Source organism: Stegostoma tigrinum, chromosome 38 (genome assembly GCF_030684315.1).
Source record: "Stegostoma tigrinum isolate sSteTig4 chromosome 38, sSteTig4.hap1, whole genome shotgun sequence".
Taxonomy (NCBI): Eukaryota; Metazoa; Chordata; class Chondrichthyes; order Orectolobiformes; family Stegostomatidae; genus Stegostoma; species Stegostoma tigrinum.
The window spans coordinates 19,557,955-19,575,883 of record NC_081391.1 but is presented as its reverse complement, the minus strand read 5'-3'; the positions used below and the strand labels follow the sequence as shown (position 1 = coordinate 19,575,883).

The 17,929-nt window shown below is 46.1% G+C and overlaps 1 protein-coding gene across 6 annotated transcripts in view; it reads right to left on the bottom strand.

The window, feature by feature from the left end:
- Window positions 1-17,929, bottom strand: part of ppfia3 (PTPRF interacting protein alpha 3) — a 151,718-nt gene that overhangs the window by 110,038 nt on the left and 23,751 nt on the right. Inside the window, exon 1 of one of the 6 annotated variants that reach the window (XM_059640445.1) lies at window positions 13,576-13,607. The exons of the other annotated variants lie outside the window; for them this stretch is intronic. The gene's annotated coding sequence lies outside the window, so the exon portion shown is untranslated. Of the gene's footprint in view, window positions 1-13,575; window positions 13,608-17,929 lie in introns of those variants that run through there. 6 annotated transcript variants of the gene reach the window in all.

The window sequence follows — 17,929 nt, the reverse complement described above, 5'->3', positions numbered from 1 at the left end:
TGAACCAACTTCATTCCTTTCAAATACTGGGCTCTCAGGGTGCTGCACCGTTTGTAACAACTTTTGAAGAGCAGAGTGAGACGGTTTCTTTTTATTTCACTCAAGGAATATGGATGTCTCTGGCTGGGTCAGCATTTATTGCCCATATTTGTCTGCCCTCAAAAGGTGGTGGTGAGCTGCCGTCTTTAAATGCAGCAGTGCACGTGGTTGCAGCCAGACCCTTGAGACTGGGAGGGAGGGAATTCCAGGATTTGCCCCAACATCACTGAAGGAACGGTGATATTTTTATTAAATCACTGTTGGAAAGATAAGTTCTGAAAAGTTATATCAGAGCCAAACATTAACGATTCTGCCCTGACCTGCTGAGTTTGTCTGGCACTTTCCGCTTTTAGTTGAGATTAAAGATGTCCCAGTAGATTCTGGGCCACAGGCTCTGGTCATTTATTGGTCAACATCTCCCTTTCTGTAAAGCTCTGACTTTCAGCTCAAATTGGAAAACACGAAAGATTTGCAAGCTCTCTGATGAAGGGTCTAGTCCCGAAACGTCAGCTTTTGTGCTCCTGAGATGCTGCTTGACCTGCTGTGTTCATCCAGCTTCACACTTTGTTATCTTGGATTCTCCAGCATCTGCAGTTCCCATTATCTCTGACCACAAGGGCTGTCAGATGAACATCCAAATCTGCCATCTTCAATTTTTTTTTAAAACACGAGGGAAAGAAAAACCTCAAAGAAAATGACGAAAAAAAACTTTATTTTTAAAACTATGGCCCCATGATTTCTTCTTTCCAGGGTTGTGCATAGCAATATTGTGTGGAGGAATCTTCAATGCCTGGCCAGTAACAGAGGGTAATCCACCCTTACATAAGCTGAAATCAGACTCCATCCACCTCATTTCTCAGCGATCTCTGCACTTCCCAGTTTTGGTGCCATTCCCATCCCTCCCACCTACTGGAAGCTGTGCCTTCAGCTGCATAGGTTCCAAATTCTGGGAGACGCCCCCTTGCCCCGACCAACCTTAAACCTGTCCAGTAGCAATTTGTTTACATCTAAAGCTTGTCCCTTTAACCAAGGCTTCGGTCCTATGTCCTCTTCGCTCTGTCATCTGACAACGTTCTTATGAAACACTTCAAGGATGGTTCACTTAGTTACACGCTGTTATACAAATGCAGAATCATTGCTAATCAAACCACCAGAACAGCTTCTCAGCATCTTCCCCCCCACTTTCCCTGGCAGTGAAAAATCACCCAGCAATCATGTATTATTCATGATTTATAATCATTCACGCTCTGGAATACCAGTGAAAATAAGAAAAAAAGGTTTCCATAGCAATGAGGCGACTGCACCGAATTAAAACATCCAGCTCATTCCTGCTACTGGGATTGAACGCCAGAGTTTCTCCTGCGAGAACAGAGTAAGGAGTCAGCGTCATCTGATCATACAATGAGATAAAGTCCTCTTCAAGCGAGGCCTCCCATAGCCCACTTACTGATACCTTCATGAGGATGTTCATGAGGATGTTCTTGTTCTAAAATCTCATGCAAAAAAAAGTGTCCAGAACTCAAATTGGTGGCAGCTCCTAGGGACCAATACTCCAATAATTTTGCTATAAGCTGTACTGAAATGTTAAAATTAAGACTAAGCCATTGAGGGGCATTAGGGGGCACTTTGTCACACGAAGGGTGGTGGAAATCTGGGACATCATCCCCCATAGATAACAAAGTGCGGAGCTGGATGAACACAGCAGGCCAGGCAGCATCTCAGGAGCACAAAAGCTGACGTTTCGGACCTAGACCCTTCATCAGAAAAGGGGGATTCTCCAGCATCCGCAATTCCCATTATCTCTGATACAATTTTAACCTCACTGCGAAGCCTCTTCCAGGGATGCCTAACCTGAAGAAGTTACCCTCCTCCCTGGGTCTAGGCCCGAAATGTCAGCTTTTGTGCTCCTGAGATGCTGCTTGGCCTGCTGTGTTCATCCAGCTCCACACTTTGTTATCTTGGATTCGCCAGCATCTGCAGCTCCTATTATCTCTGATCACATCCTCCCCCATAGTTGCTGCAGCACTGAGAATCAATAACTCCTCATCAGGCAAGGGGCAGAACAGAACACAAACATGGCTCAATGCTTCAAGGGTCAGCCACGCCCAAAGCCAAAATGGCAAGGCAAGGGCCGTGGAGGTGACATAGCAGATCGCTGCCCCCCAACCTCGGAGCTACAAGCTACAGGTTCGCGTCCTACTTTGGGGCACTACGTCCAAGGTCGGTGCCTCATAAAGTGGTCAAACAGGTCAGGGATCAACTTCAAAATCTTTCCCAACCTGAGCTGATGGCAGGCAGTGAGGAGGGGAGAGGCTCCCGCTCAGCCACATAGTGACAAATAAATTCGAAACCGCCACAATTGCCACGTGCTGCTCCAGCCTACGGCACGCAGGTCAAAGCAGATACTGCCAAAGCAACCCAGATTCAGAGTGATAGTAGGAACTGCCAATGGTGGAGTCTGAGTCTTAACAACTTCATAGAATTCTTTCAGGACGTGACAAAGTTGATAGATGAGGGAAAGGCTGTAGATGTAATATACATGGACTTCAGTAAGGCGTTTGATAAGGTTCCCCATGGCAGGCTGATGGAGAAAGTGAAGTCACATGGGGTCCAGGGTGTGCTAGCTAGATGGATTAAAAAACTGGCTAGGCAACAGGATTCAGAGGGTAGTAGTTGAAAGGAGTTTCTCAAATTGGAGACCTGTGACCAGTGGTGTTCCACAGGGATCTGTGCTGGGACCACTCTTGTTTGTCACATATGTAAATGACTTGGAGGAAGGTGTAGGTGGTCTGATCAGCAAGTTTGCTGATGACACTAAGATTGGTGGAGTAGCTGATTGTGAAGGGGACTGTAAGAGATTACAGCAGAATATAGATAGGCTGGAGAGTTGGGCAGATAAATGGCAGATGGAGTTCAATCCGGGCAAATGCGAGGTGATGCATTTTGGAAGATCAAATTCAAAGGTGAACTATAGAGTAAATAGAAAAGTCCTCGGGGAAAATTGATGATCAGAGAGATCTGGGTGTTCAGGTCCATTGTTCCCTGAAGGTGGCAACGCAGGTCAATAGAGTGGTCAAGAAGGCATGTGGCATTCTTTCCTTCATTGGGCAGGGTATTGAGTACAAGAGTTGGCAGGTCATGTTGCAGTTGTATAGGACTTTGGTTCGGCCACATTTGGAGTACGGTGTACAGTTCTCGTCGCCACATTACCAAAAGGATGTGGATGCTTTGGAGAGGGTGCAGAGGAGGTTCACCAGGATGTTGCCTGGTACGGAGGGTGCTAGCTATGAAGAGAGGTTGAATAGATTAGGATTATTTTCATTAGAAAGACAGATTGAGGGGGGACCTGATTGAGGGCTACAAAATCATGAGGGGTATAGACAGGGTGGATAGCAAAAAGCTTTTTCCCCCAGAGTGGGGGACTCAATTACTAGGGATCATGAGTTCAAAGTGAGAGGAGGAAAGTTTAGGGGAGATATGCGTGGCAAGTTCTTTACACAGAGGGTGGTCGGTGCCTGGAACGTGTTGCCAGCGGAGGTGGTAGTCGCAGACACGTTAGCGTCTTTTAAGATATATTTGGACAGGTACATGGATGGGCAGGGAGCAAATGGACACAGGCCGTTAGAAAATAGATGACAGGTTAGACAGAGGATCTTGATCGGCGCAGGCTTGGAGGGCCGAAGGGCCTGTTCCTGTGCTGTAGGTTTCTTTGTTCTTTGTAACAAGGGGTAGAGCTGGGTGAACACTGCAGGCCAGGCAGCAACAGAGCAGGAAAGCTGACGTTTCAGGCCTAAACCCTTCTTCAGAAATGGGGTCCCTAGCCAAAACGTCAGCTTTGCTGCTCCTCTGATGCTGCCCGGCCTGCTGTGCCCATCCAGCTCGACACCAGATTCAGAGTGAGCCGGAACATACGATGGCACCCTCAAAAGGGCTGAATGGCCCCTTCCTAGTGCTTCGGCCATCATCGTTACTTGAAAAAAGATATACTTTACTCATAAACAAACCTTTGTCTGTATACAGCAGTACTAAAGCAGTTCTGTACAGTCTTTGCATATCCTTCTACATATCAAATAAAAAACAAAACGTTAGTATTTGACATTGCAAAATCAAAGGCATTTCTCACTGACGCTGAACACTATTTACAAACATAGCGGTCCCGTTGATATACGTCGAGAACTGAACAGGCCCTGGGTAAACTTCAGCAGAAAGGCCTCGGATAGTGGTCTTTCCACACTGTGCCTTGGTGGAGCTGCCCCAAAGTTTTAGTGCCTCCCTCAGCACACTGCCCCACTCCAAGTTCCAGGGCTGTCTGCAACACACTATCAGGGTCAACTCCAAGCAATGGAAGACCAACAAGTTTCAGGCAGGCCAAAGAGCTGATGATTGTCTCGGCGCACCTCGTGGGGAACCACACGTACAGCACAGAGTCCTGCATCATGGAACTGTTTGGGATGAACTTCGACAAATAAACAAACCCAGTCCACCTCTCTCCAGGCCTTATCCATTTATAATCGATTCAGCTATGTTTCCAAACCCAAGAAAGAATTTCCCAATGGTAGCCTCTGTTCTGACAGGAGAGCCACTGCAACGTCAGTGCCTAGCTCACATACAGAAGTCCCACTTGATTTCTCTACGTTCATGACTGACCAGAAGATAGAGAGACAGAAAGATGAGGTGTACTAAAAAAATCTTCAGAAATATCCCTCCATTCAGGTGAAATTCCATAATTTTGCAGACACTCAGAAGAGAGAGCAAGGCACACGAAGAGAGAAATACAAGCTGAAGAGAGGCAGACTCAAAAGAATCTAGCCTTTGATTTTTCCATCCATTGTAAAATTAATGCAAATAAAAATCATTTGAAATTATTTCAATTGTTTAATCATAAAATTAATTATTAAATGTCATAGTTAAATGTAAGAGGGTCAGCAAGTCTGGGCGCTCTCATTCCCGCCCATATCCTAGTGTCCCAGTGCACACTCCCTTACTGGCACCATTCCTAATGGGAATTCAAGTCCCCTGTAAGGGAGCTGGATCCCACTGCACTTGCCCTTAGCAGGGCTAAGAGAGCACTCCATTGTCTCAGATACCATTCTCTGGGCGAGAACTCAAACCAAAATTACCCCCGGCCTCGCAAATTCCACTCTACCATATTACAATTTGCCTAAAATCAGTCATAATCTTAAGACTGCTTTGAGTTAATGAATTACATCACAAATGCACATTAATGAGCACGATCTTATAACCAATGACACAGGCATGGTTAGAAGGAGACTGAAGCTGAGAATCAAATATTCAGCAACGTGTGACCTTTCAAGAAGACCAGCCGTAAGGGAAGGGTGGTGGTGTGGCTTTGTTAGTATGAGATGGAATAAATGATAACAAGAAATGACCTTGGATCAGAAAATGTAGAATCTGTGCGTGTACAAGCAAGAAATAACAAAAGGGCGATGACAAAAATGGAGTAGTCTATAGGGCCCCTAACAGTTACTGCCCAGTAGATAAGCATAGATAAGCATAAATCAGGAAATAATGAGGGCATACTAAAAAAAGACTGTACAATAATCATGGGTGACTCTACATAGATTGGGAAAAACTAAATTGGCAGAGGAAGCCACAAGGAAGAATTCATAAAATGCAGTGGAATAGTTTTTGAAGGAATACATTGGTGGGCCCAATCAAGGATAGGCTATTTTAGATCTGATATTATAAATGGAGGTAGGTGTTAGTATAAAAGATCCTCTAGAAGAGAGTGACCATATTAGAGTTTACTGATCAGTTTGAGTGTGAGAAACTTGGGTCAGAGACAACTATGCTAAACTTAATTCCCTGGCGATGAGGGTATAGTTGATGAGATTGGATTGGGAAAGGATCGCTAAACAAGTGGTAGAAGTTTAAAAATGTTCGTGACTCACAACAACGATATATCCACGTGAGGAAGTAAGATTCAGGGAAGGGGATAAATTGCTGAGAGGTTGAAGACAGTATTAATTTGAAAGAAAAAAAAATGTAATGTGCCAAATGTTAATGGTAAACCAGGAAATTAGGAAAAAGTTTTAAGCCACAAAAGATAAACCAATAAAATAAGAAAGGAGGAGAAATACACTGAGAATGAGCTAGTAAGTAACATAAAATGATGTAGCAAGAGCTTCATTATTAAATATGTGAAAGAAAGGTATGAGGCGACAGTGGTCACAGGCCCTTCAGTCATTGAGGCTGGGGAAATAACAGATGGGGAGCCAGGAAATGGCAGAAGAATTTTGCATTTGTTCTTCACAGTAATGATTTTCTGGAGGGTGGGGGAGTTCCAAACTCGGGGGCACATTTTTTAAAAAAGGTGAGAGGAGAAAGTTTTAGAAAGGACATGAGGGGAATCTTTTAAAAACACAGAGCGTGGTTCATGCTGCCAGAGGAAATGGTGGAGCCGGTACAGTTACAACATTTAAAAGACATTTGGATAGTTACATGAAAAAGCAACGTTGGCAGGGATATGGGCCAAATGCAGATAAACGGGATGAGTTTAGTTTGGGGGGATGGCCAGCAGGGACGGGCTGGACCGAAGGGTATGTTTCCAAGCTGTATGACTCTATAACATTAACAGCATGCCAAAAGTGCTAAACAATCAGGGGCAAAATGTGGTTAGGAAATGAACATAAATGACTATCACCAAAGAAAAGGGTACTCCGGAAACTACAGTAATGGGGCTAAAAGTCAATGTGTACCCTGGAAATGATGAGCTGCATCCTAGGATCTTAAAGGAAGAAACTTTAGAGAAAATAGATGCACAGGTATTAATCTTCCTGAAATCCATAGATTCTAGAGGGTCCCAGAGAAAAGCTGCCAATGAACCACCTTTGAGTAAAAAGGTAGCGAGACTAAGATGAGGTAATTATGAAGGGTCTAGGCCCGAAACGTCAGCTTTTGTGCTCCTGAGATGCTGCTTGGCCTGCTGTGTTCATCCAGCCTCACATTTTATTATCTTGGAATTCTCCAACATCTGCAGTTTCCATTATCTCTAATTATAAGCCCGTTAGTTTAACATTAGTCTTTGGGAAACTGGTAGATTCTGTTATGAATGGCCTAGCAACAGAGCTTTCGGAAATCAGTAACATGATCAGGCAAAGCCAATATGGTTTCATGAAGGGGACAAATTTATTTTAGTTCTTCAAAGAGGTAACAAGTGGTGTAGATAAATGCAAACCTGTGAATATAACTTCTTACATTTTGTTTTCAAACGACACTTGTGAAAGAACAGAACACAAGACTAATTAATCAGATAACAGTCCACGGTAACAAGTGCCCTATATTAGCATGAAAGAGGAGCAGCTAAGTGAAGACAGAGTTGGCAAAAAGGGGCACTTTTAGGCAGGCAGTGCGTAACTAGTGGAGAGCCACAGGAACCCAATGATGGGGCCACAATTATTTATAATATCTATCAACAATATGGCTAACAAAGTGAAATGCAGCATTGCCAAGTGTGTGGTTGACACAAAAATATAGGTGGGAAGGCAGGTGGTGAGAATGACATCAATGGTCTGCTCAAGGATATAGACAGCTGAAGTGGATGGGCAAAAATTTGGCAGATGGAATAATTCTGCTAGAAAATGCAAGCTCCTGCACTTTAGCGGAAGAACAGAGGAAGTGTATATCCTGGAAGGAGGAAAGACAACAGAATATTGCAGCACAGAATGATCTGAGGCATCCACGTTCAGCAGAGATTCAGGAAAGTAAATGAAACGTTGACCTTTATTTTGAAACTCCATTCCCTTTGAAGTAGAAAGGTCTTGCCACCGTACAAGGTACTCGTCATATCACAACTAGAACACTGTGAAGGCATTGGCCAAGTGGTATTATCAACTAGAAATCAGAACTCAATTCAGAAACTCAGCTAATGCTCTGGGCTTGAATCCCGTCACTGCAGATGGTGGAAAATATTTTTTTAAAATCTGGAATTCAGAATCTAATGACGGCCATGAAACCATTGTCAGAAAAACCCATCTGGTTCACTAATGCCCTTCAGGGAAGACAATATGCCATCCTCAGCTTACAGGTGACTCCAGAGCAATGTGGTTGACTCTCAGTTACCCTCTGAAAGGGCCTAGCAAACCACTCAGTTGTGTTAATCACTACGATGTCTCAACTAAAAGGAATGAAACCAGGTGGACCACCTGGCATCCACTTGGGCACATAACAATGGCAGAGACACCCTGTTGATCCTGCAGAGTCCTCCTTATATAACAGCTGGGGGCTAGTGCTAGAACTGGGAGAGCGGTCTCACAGCTGATCAAGTAACAGCCTGCCATAGAGAGACAAAGGGTTTCGGTCCAAAATAGTGACTTAATTGCTCCCCAGATACTGTCTGGCATGCTATACTTTTCCAGGCTTACACCTATAAACAGCCTGACGTAGTCATACTCACAAAATCATATCTGATAATGTTCCAGACGCCATCACCTTCCCTGGATATGTCCCGTCCCACCAGCAAGACAGACCCAGCTGCCGTGGCAGCACAGTTGGAGAGTATTGCTCTGGGAGTCCTCAACATTGGCTCCAAACTCGCTAAGATCTCATGGCTTCAGCTGGAACACAGGCAAGGAAACCTCCTGCTGACTACCATGTACTGTCTTCCCATCAGTGAAGAATCAGTCCTCCATGCTGGTTAACATTTGGAGGAAGGGCTCACAGTAGAAAGGGTGCAAGAGAGGGGGATGTCAATGGTCATCACCAAGACTGGCTCAACAGCAGCATTTCAGCTTGGGCTAGTCAGGTCCTAAATGACGTAGTTGCTACGCTGGGTCTGCAGGAACCAACAAGAGGGTGAAACATTCCTGATTTCATCCTTGCCAATCTGCCAGCTGCAGATGCATCTGTCCATGACAGTATCAGTAACAGTGACTAGCGCACAGTCCTTGTGGAGATGAGGTCCCACTTTCACATTGAGAACAACCTCCATCGTGTGGTGCGGCACTAAATGGGACAGACTTTGCGCAGAGCTATCAACACAAGACTGGGCATCCATGAGGCGCTGTAGGCCATCAACAGCAGCAGAATTATACTCCAGTACAGTCAGTAACCTCATGGTCTAGCACATCCCCCACTCAACCATTACCATCAAGCCAGAGGATCAAACCTGGTTCAATAGAGAGGGCAGGAGGGCATGCCAGCAGCAGCTCCCGGCATAGCCGAAGGAGAGGTATCGACCTGGTGAAGTTACCAAACAGGACTACTTGCTCGCCAAACAGTGAAAGCAGCAAGTGACAGAGCTAAGTGATCCCACTAGCAACGAATCATATCTAAGCGCTGCAGTCCTGCCACATCCAGTTGTGAACGGTGGTGGACAATTAAATAACTCACTGGAGGAGGAGGCTCCACAAATATCCCCATCCTCAATGATGGAAGACCCCAGCACATCAGTGCAAAAGATAAGGCTGAAGCAGAAATGCCGAGTGGATGATCCATCTCGGCCTCCTCCAGTGGTCCCCAGCATTACAGCCAATTCAATTCACTCCATGTGATTTCAAGAAACGGGTGGAGACACTGGATACCACAAAGGCTATGGGCCCTGACAACCTTCCAGCAATAATACTGAAGACTTGTGCTCCAGAACTTCTTGTTCCCGCAGCCAGGCTGTTCCAGTACAGTTAGAGCACTGGGATCTACTCAGCAATGTGGAAAATTGCCCAAGCACGTCCTGTACATAAAAAGCAGGACAAATCCATCCCGGCCAATTACCGCCCCATCGGTCTACTCTCAACCATCAGTAAAGTGATGGAAGGTGTCAGTAACAGCGTTATCAAGCAGCACTGGCTCAGCAAAAACTGCTCAGTGACGCCCAGCTTGGGTTCCGCCAGGGCCACTCAGCTCCTGTCCTCATTACAGCCTTGGTTCAAACATGGGCAAAAGAGGTGAATTCTAGAGGTGAGGTCAGAGTGACAGGCCTTGACATCATTCGAGTGAGTGTGGCATCAAGGAGTCAGAGAATAACTAGAATCAACGGATATTAGTTGCGCAAAATCTCCACTGGTTGGAGTCATACATGGCATATCAGAATATGGTCACCATTGTTGGAGGTCAGTCATCTTAGTTCCAGGACATCTCTGCAGGAGTTCCTCAGGGTAGTGTCTTAGGCCCAACCGTCTTCAGCTGCTTCACCAATGACCTTCCCTCCATCATAAGGTCAGAAGTGGGGATGTTCACGGCTGATTGTGTAATGTTCAGCACTGTTCACTACTCCTTAGATACTGAAGCAGTCCATGTTCAATTGAAACAAGATCTGGACAATATGAAAAGTGGCAAGTAACAAATGCACCACACAAAAGCCAGGAATATCATAACTGAAACCCCCAGGGTCAACATCCTGGAGGTTACCACTGATCAGAAACTCAAGAAGCTGGGAATAGTGCAGCGAGTAACTCACCTCCTAAATCCCCAAAGCCTGTCCAAGGTACAAGTCTGCAGTGCGATCGAATACTCCCCACTTGCCGGGATGGGTGCAGCCCCAACAACACTCGAGAAGCCGGACACCATCCAGGACAAAGCAACTGCTTGATCGGCACCGCATCCACGAGCATTCATTCCCTCCACCACAGACACTCTAGTAGCAGCAGAGTGTACCATCTACAAGATGCTCTGCAGAGGTTCGCCAAAGATCCTCAGACAGCACCTTCCAAACCCACAACCACTTCCATCTAGAAGGACAAGGGCAGCAGATACATGGAATCACCACCTCCAGCAAGGTTTCAAACCACTTAGCATCCTGACTTGGAAATATACTGACAATTCCTTCAGTGTCACCGGGTCAAAATCCTGGAATTCCCTCCTCAAGTGCTTTGGTGGTCTATCTGCAGCACATGGATGGTAGTGGTTCAAAGCGGCAGCTCACTACCACCTTCCCAAGGGCTAACTAAGGACGGGCAATAAATGCTGGGCCCAGCCAGCGATGCTCACATCCCATGAATGAATACAAAACAGTTCTGCTCCCCTTAACCAAGGGGAGACACCCTGGAATTGGAGGCAACCCAGAGAAGGTGCACTAGGTTGATTCTGGGTATAGAGGGACCGTGTTTTGAGGAAAAGTTAAGTAGGTCAAGTCTGTACTCATGGGGATTTGGAATGCAAGGCAACCTGAATGAAACACATGGAACTTTTTGGGACAAAAACAGAAGCTGCTGGCGAAACTCAGCAGGTCAGGCAGTGCCTGTAAGAAGAAAGCGGAGTTAATGTCGCATCCAATGGCTCCTCAGAGTTTCCAGCAGTTTCTGTTTTTGCATCCAATCTCTAGCTTCTGTGGTTCTTTGTTTTATTTTTGAGATTCTTAGGGAACTTGACAGAGTAGAAGTAGAAGAGATAATGGGAACTGCAAATGCTGGAGAATCCAAGATAACAAAGTGTGAAGCTGGATGAACACAGCAGCTCTGACGAAGGGTCGAGGCCCAAAACATCAGCTTTTGTGCTCCTGAGATGCTGCTTGGCCTGCTGTGTTCATCCAGCTTCACACTTTGTTACCTAGGGTAGAAATAGAAAGTTGGTTTCTCCTTGTGGGAGATCCTAGGACCAAAGTGTATGGTCTCAGAATAAGGGGTTGCACATTTAAGACGGAACTGAGGAGAACTTTCATTCTCCCCCCTCTCAGAGCTGCTGATTCTTTACCACAGAGGGCTGTCAAGGCTGGAACGTTAAGTATATTCAAGCCTGAGCTGGACAGGAGGCTTCTAATCAGGAAGGGAATCCAGGGTCACAGGGCAAAAGTCAGGAAAGTGGAGTGGAGGATCATCCGATCAGCCACGACCTGACTGAATGGTAAAGCAGGCTTGATGGACTGAATGGCCTACTTCTGCTCCTACATATTAAGGTGGCCAACTGTAGCAACATCAGTGGACTATGCCTTTCCGAGGCTCAGTCCTGCATGGTTGCCCCATCGCAGATTCTAGCTTCTCTTGGGCTTAGCTTGTTTGCCCTGTACTCTGGTTTCACTGCCTTTCAGAGACCCTTGCATCTCCAGCTTGTTCTTACCCCTCACTCTCTGCGACTCCTGCAAACTCTGCAATGTATGTAATTGTTTGGTGGCACAGGCTCAAAGGAGACAAGAAGTTAAGGCTTTTGTTTTGCACTCATCCAGATTAGAACTGATTTCTTGTCCCCGTTTTAGCGCTGTTTAAGATTTGTTTAGAAGGATATGGGCCAAACGCAGGGACATGGGAGTAGCTTAGTTTAGGAAGCTTGGTCAGAATGGGGGAGTTGGGCCAAAGGGCTTGTTTCCGTACATGTACACCTCTACAACTCTAGAACTCCAACTGCAATATGAACTGAATACTGCCGTCTGGTAGTGTGTTCATTTCCAGAGTCTTGAACATGCCGCTCCCACTGTTCATGTGATATCAGAGTCCTATCATTTATTTCCTTAACTTATCCATTTCTTGTTTTACCACAAGTGGCTCGATCAAATCTTCCCTTAATCTCCTGAGCCCTGAGCAAAACAACCCCAAACTCTCCTACGTAACCTAAACACCAAACATCTCCTGGAACTAATCTGGCAAAGATCCCCCAAATCTTTTCTCAATACACAAGCTGCCTGTTGTGTCTTGGCTCACTTTCAGTTTCTTTCTTTGTTACATTTCATATCAAACTTTTCTCTGCCAACCTTGAACTGGCAGCTCAATTTACTGAACCGTGACAGCACTGTACTTGGGGCTGCGTCAACGAGCTTCTGTCTGTCGGCTGACCAGCAACTTCCAAATGGGAAGCAAATTCTATCACAGCAATGGCAACACAGGCTTCCATCGGAATTTACAAACCTCCAACTCCCAGGATTCTGTACGAGAGGAAGAGACGAGCGTTTACCTAGCACCTTTCACAAATCCCAGGACCTCCCCAAAGCCCTGTACAGCCGAATGCGATGCTCCTTGAAACAGCCACTCTTGCAGCCTGGAAAATGGGTCAGTCAGTGCTTGCACAGGAAGATCCCACATACAGCAATTGCATTTATTTTGTTGAAAGGGTCAGGAGCATCTGCATTGTCACCAGTGTCGACTGAAGGGTAAATACTGAGCAGGATACCTGCGCATTTGCCCCCCCCCCCCCCGCTCCCCCACATAAAATACCTACAGTGTGGAAGCAGACCCTTCAGCCCAACAAGACCACACCAACCCTCAGAGCATCCACCCAGACCTACACATCCCTGGACATTACAGGGTAATTTAACATGGCCAATCCACCCAAAGCTGCACATCTTTGGGCTGTGGGAGGAAACCCACGCAGACACAGGGAGAACTTGCAAACTCCACACAGACAGTGGCCCGGGGGTGGAATCGAACCTGGGTCCCTGCTGCCTTGAGGCCCCTGAGCCACCGTGCCGCCCCAAAAAGTGTTGGCGGCTGCTCTCACTTTTCTCCCCCAAAGTCGTCACCCTGGGACCTTGGACACCCACAAAAGGATCGGAGCATGGCAACCAGCTGACACACCTCTGCCAGTGCTGCACCCCGAGTTGATTCTGCGTCCGTTTCTGGACTTTAAATTGATGTCTACCTGCTGCAGCATTACCTTACTGCGTTCCGAAACACAGGACTACCGCCTCGCGTCTGTCATCGGATGAGATTTCGCTGACAATGCCCTCGCACGTTCCAGCACGGCCCAATGCACACAACTGCCACGAGCATTCCAGAATCTCGCCCTGCCGTCAGGATACATTCACCCGGAGCCAACAGCATCAGCGCGTGGGCAGAGTAAGCCACTCTGAGCTGTTGCTATAATCAGAGCTCCCAGGCTGGGTGACAATCTGTCATCGGAATCTGCAGCATCCCACCCTCACTGCCGCTTGCTGGGGGGCTACCGGTGCCAGGGCCAAAACAATTCCATATGGGCACGGGCCATTCTCTGCAGGCACGACTGCTGCACATTGGTAGGCTTCACACACCACACTGACCATCCTTGCCTGCGGTTGGCATTCATCCAGATATTGACACATTTCCTACCCTGCCTGGCTTGGGAGTTATACCAGCCATTGTTTAGCCTACAAATGCTGTCTCAGTGCAAGATGATGACACTCAACGCCGATAGGGCATTAGGAAACTGGCATTCAAACTCTAACTTAATGCAACAGGCAGCCATCCTGCTTGGCACTAGAGCTGCACATATTATCATGCAGAATGGTGGCAACTCAATCAATGGGGGAGGTGGTGCATTGGTAATGTCACCCAGCTAGTAATCCAAGGGCAAGTATTCTGAGGACGTGGGTTCGAATCCTACCATGACAGATGGTGTAATTTTAGTTTTTTTTTGAAAAGAAAAGGGTCTGCAATAAAGAGTTGTCCTTATAGCAATGCTTGGTTGTTGGCAGAAACCAGTTTATTAATATTCTTTGAGGGAAGAAAATGAATCATAGAATCCCTACAGTGTGGAAACAGACCCTTCAGTCCCAACAAATCCATGCCGACCCTCAGAGCTTCCCACCCAGACCCATCCTGCTATAACCCACCTAATCTATATATTGCTGAACACGACGGGAAATTTCCCATGGCCAATCCACCCTCACTTGCACATCTTTGGACTGTGGGAGGAAACCAGAGGACCCGGAGGAAACCCACACAGACATGGGAGGAATGTGCAAACTCCACACACAGAGAGTCACCCCAGGGTGGCATTGAACATGGGTTCCTGGCACTGTGAGGCAGCAGTTCCAACCACTGAGCCAGCACGCCACACTTGTCTGGTCTGGGCTCCATGTGACTCCAGGCCCCACAGCAAAGAGGTTGACTTTAAACTGCTCTCTGGGCAGTTAGGGATAGGCAGTAAACGTTGGCCTAGCCAGCGACATCCATATCCCGTGAATGAATAAGAACAAGGGAAACGCATCAAATATTGGTAAAGTTGGCAATACCCATTTGCCTTGAAGGTGGGTCATGGGCATCATGCTGATCAACACAGGGAAATCCAGGGTGCCAGGCAACCTCACGTCTGGATGCCCGACTGCCAACCACATTTGAAAATACTCTGCAAATTTCAGGATGGAGGAGCTGGTTTGTTCCTCGATGGTGAGTCAACTGTGACTACCGAGAGTTGGCGGCACGATGCCAGTGCTGTTGTTAAACACCAGATGGGTGGCTGGAACACGAGTTGGAGCGAGCCATTCCAATCTTGCGTTCATCAGCTGTGAGGTTACACTTGCAGGGCTGTGATCAAACCAACTGTCGCCGAAAAGATCTTCGGTGCAATGCTTCCCAAACACTGACCAACGCAAAGATAATTCCAGGGCTTTAACGTCTGAATCGGAATTGCAAAGCTCAGTGTGTTTCTAATTGGATATACGGCTGAGTGTTGCAAAATATTGACAACATTCATGCCACTGTGACAATGAACGCAGGAGGTGGAAAACTTATTTACTCTCAAAACAAGAAGTGGCGGGTGGGGAGAGCAGACGTGCATTTATTTAGCACCTTCCACTATCTCAGGACATCCATAAGCACTCTGCAGCCAAGTGAGCACTTTTTGTTTGAAGTGTAGCAACCGTTGTAACAGAAGACCAAATATGTGCACAATAGGATGCCATAAACACCAGGCAGATGACCACTGGATAATCTAATTTTGCAATGTCTATTGAGGGTTAAATATTAAGCAGGAAAACAGGGTGGGGGGGAATTCCCCTGCTCTTTGAAATATAGTCCTGACATCCTATTTGCACTGGAGGGGACGGAAGGGACCTTGGCTGAACGTCTCACCCCAGACCTGGAGCTCAGGGGCAAAAGATTTCTGTAGAAATAGGGAACAGATTGAGTAAAAAGGTCCTTAACATTCTATATCCCATTACAGCAAGTAATAAAAAAAGTAAAATTAAAACGCCTAAGATTTAACATGACCGGTAGAAGTATTCGAGGGAACGAGGAAAACCACTGTAACTTTTTTAAATGATAACATTAAAGGCTAAATCAGCCAAACTGCTGGAAAGTAGGCCGAATGTGGATTTGGTGGTAGAGACTCAATGGGCTGAAGGGTCTTTTCTGTACTGTTATGATTCTAAGGCATTGTAGCTCATTTACTCTTAACAACGTTGGAATGTTAGTTAAAAATGATCCTTCGGAATCGGATTAAACATTTTTCTGTTTACTATTACACAATTTTATTTCCAACACGAGGGAGTGTAGATACAAAGCTGGCAGAGTGACAGGGGGCAGAAAGGAGTGGTGAGCCATTGTTTTTCACACTAAAGGCCAAGGTACACCGTGGCTCCCTAGAGATCAGCACCAGGAGCGCTTCTTCTTCGGATCTGTGTTAATGACTTAGACCCCGGCGTACAGAGCGCAATTTCAAAATCTGCAGATGACATATGACATGGAAGTATATAGAACAATGCAGCACAGGATCAGGCCCTTCGGCCCACTGCAGAGAAGGGCAAGAACCACTTCATGAGGATGGAAACAGATTGTGGAATGGATGGACACGTGACAGACAAACTTTCATACAGATGGTACATTCTGGTCGGAAGAATGAGGAGCAACAATATTAAAAAGGATAAAATTTTAAAAGGGCTACAGGAAACAGGGATACCAGGAATTATATCTTGGGAGTTTGTAAATCATTGCGGGGTGTCAGGGCTGATTAAAAAAAGTTTCAAGTGACTTTCTCAAAGGTCAAGAGCTTTACAGAAGTGTACAAAAACCAATCTTGTTCAATCTCAACTGCTACATTATGCTTCCGATTCTAGGCAGTGTGCATTACAAATTAACACTTTAAAATAAAGAGAATTTAAACTCTTTAAAGATGGAGCAGAAGAGATTGGGGAGAAGTGCTCCCCCATGTCTGATGCAGTTCAGTTTTGTGGAGAGATTGCAGAAGCTGTTCTGTGCTATTTGTCCCACAGAAGGTCGAGAGGTGATTTGATGGGAGTGGTTTAAATCAGGAGGAGTCCAGACAGACTCACAAAGGAGGAACTGTGCCCACTGCTGTGAGGTCTGAGAACCAGAGAATTCTGATCTCAGGTGGCCGGCAAAATGAGGAACAGCATTTGTTTTTTAAATGCAGCAGGTAGATACAACTTGGAATGACTTACCCAAGGGTGGGGCAGGGTGAAGGCAGCGAGAGAGCAACACACAGAGTGTGTACAAGAGAGAGACAGACCGACAGAGAGAGAGACAGAGAAGAGGACAAAGAGATGGATGGAGGTTCAATCTTATTCTTCAAAGGATATTGCATAAGCATCTGAAGAAGAGAAACATTTTCAGGGTACGGAGAAAAGGGGCAATTTCAGTAGCTTCAAGAGAGCCAGGACAGGGGCCACATGATTCCCTCTGTGCTGTCACCCAAAGGCAGCAGCATGGCCCGTCTAACGCCTGGTGTCATTTATTGTACTTTGCCCAAGATGCTCAACATTAATGTTAATGATGATGCAAGTTTGATTCTACTCGAAAAGACCTCTTTCCGCTTCTCACTTGTACGCAGTATTATTTATAGAACACCAAGCTGGGCAGCCGGAGCACTTAAGCCAGTAAACCCTTTGTTCTGAGATGACGAGGTGTAGAGCTGGAGGAACACAGCAGGCCAAGCAGCGTCAGAGGAGCAGGAAGGCTGACGTCTTCAGAAAACCTGCTCCTCTGATGCTGTTTGCCTGCTGTGTTCATCCAGCTCTACACCTTGTTATCTCAAATTCTCCAGCATCGGCAGTTCCTGCTTTTTCTAAAACAACCTTCTGTTCTTTTGCTTCTGCTCAGCTGAAACCTCCAAGACCTAAATTTCACCAATAAAAGACACCTCTCCAGAGCGAAGGAGCTCCCATACAACACACTGAATTAAAATAACTAGCTGGGTCTTTTCATTAAAACTGTCCTCGAGAGGTATGGAGAAGGAGCTGGTACATAATGGGGACTGTTGACATTAATGACTATGTAATACCTTTTCCAGCTTA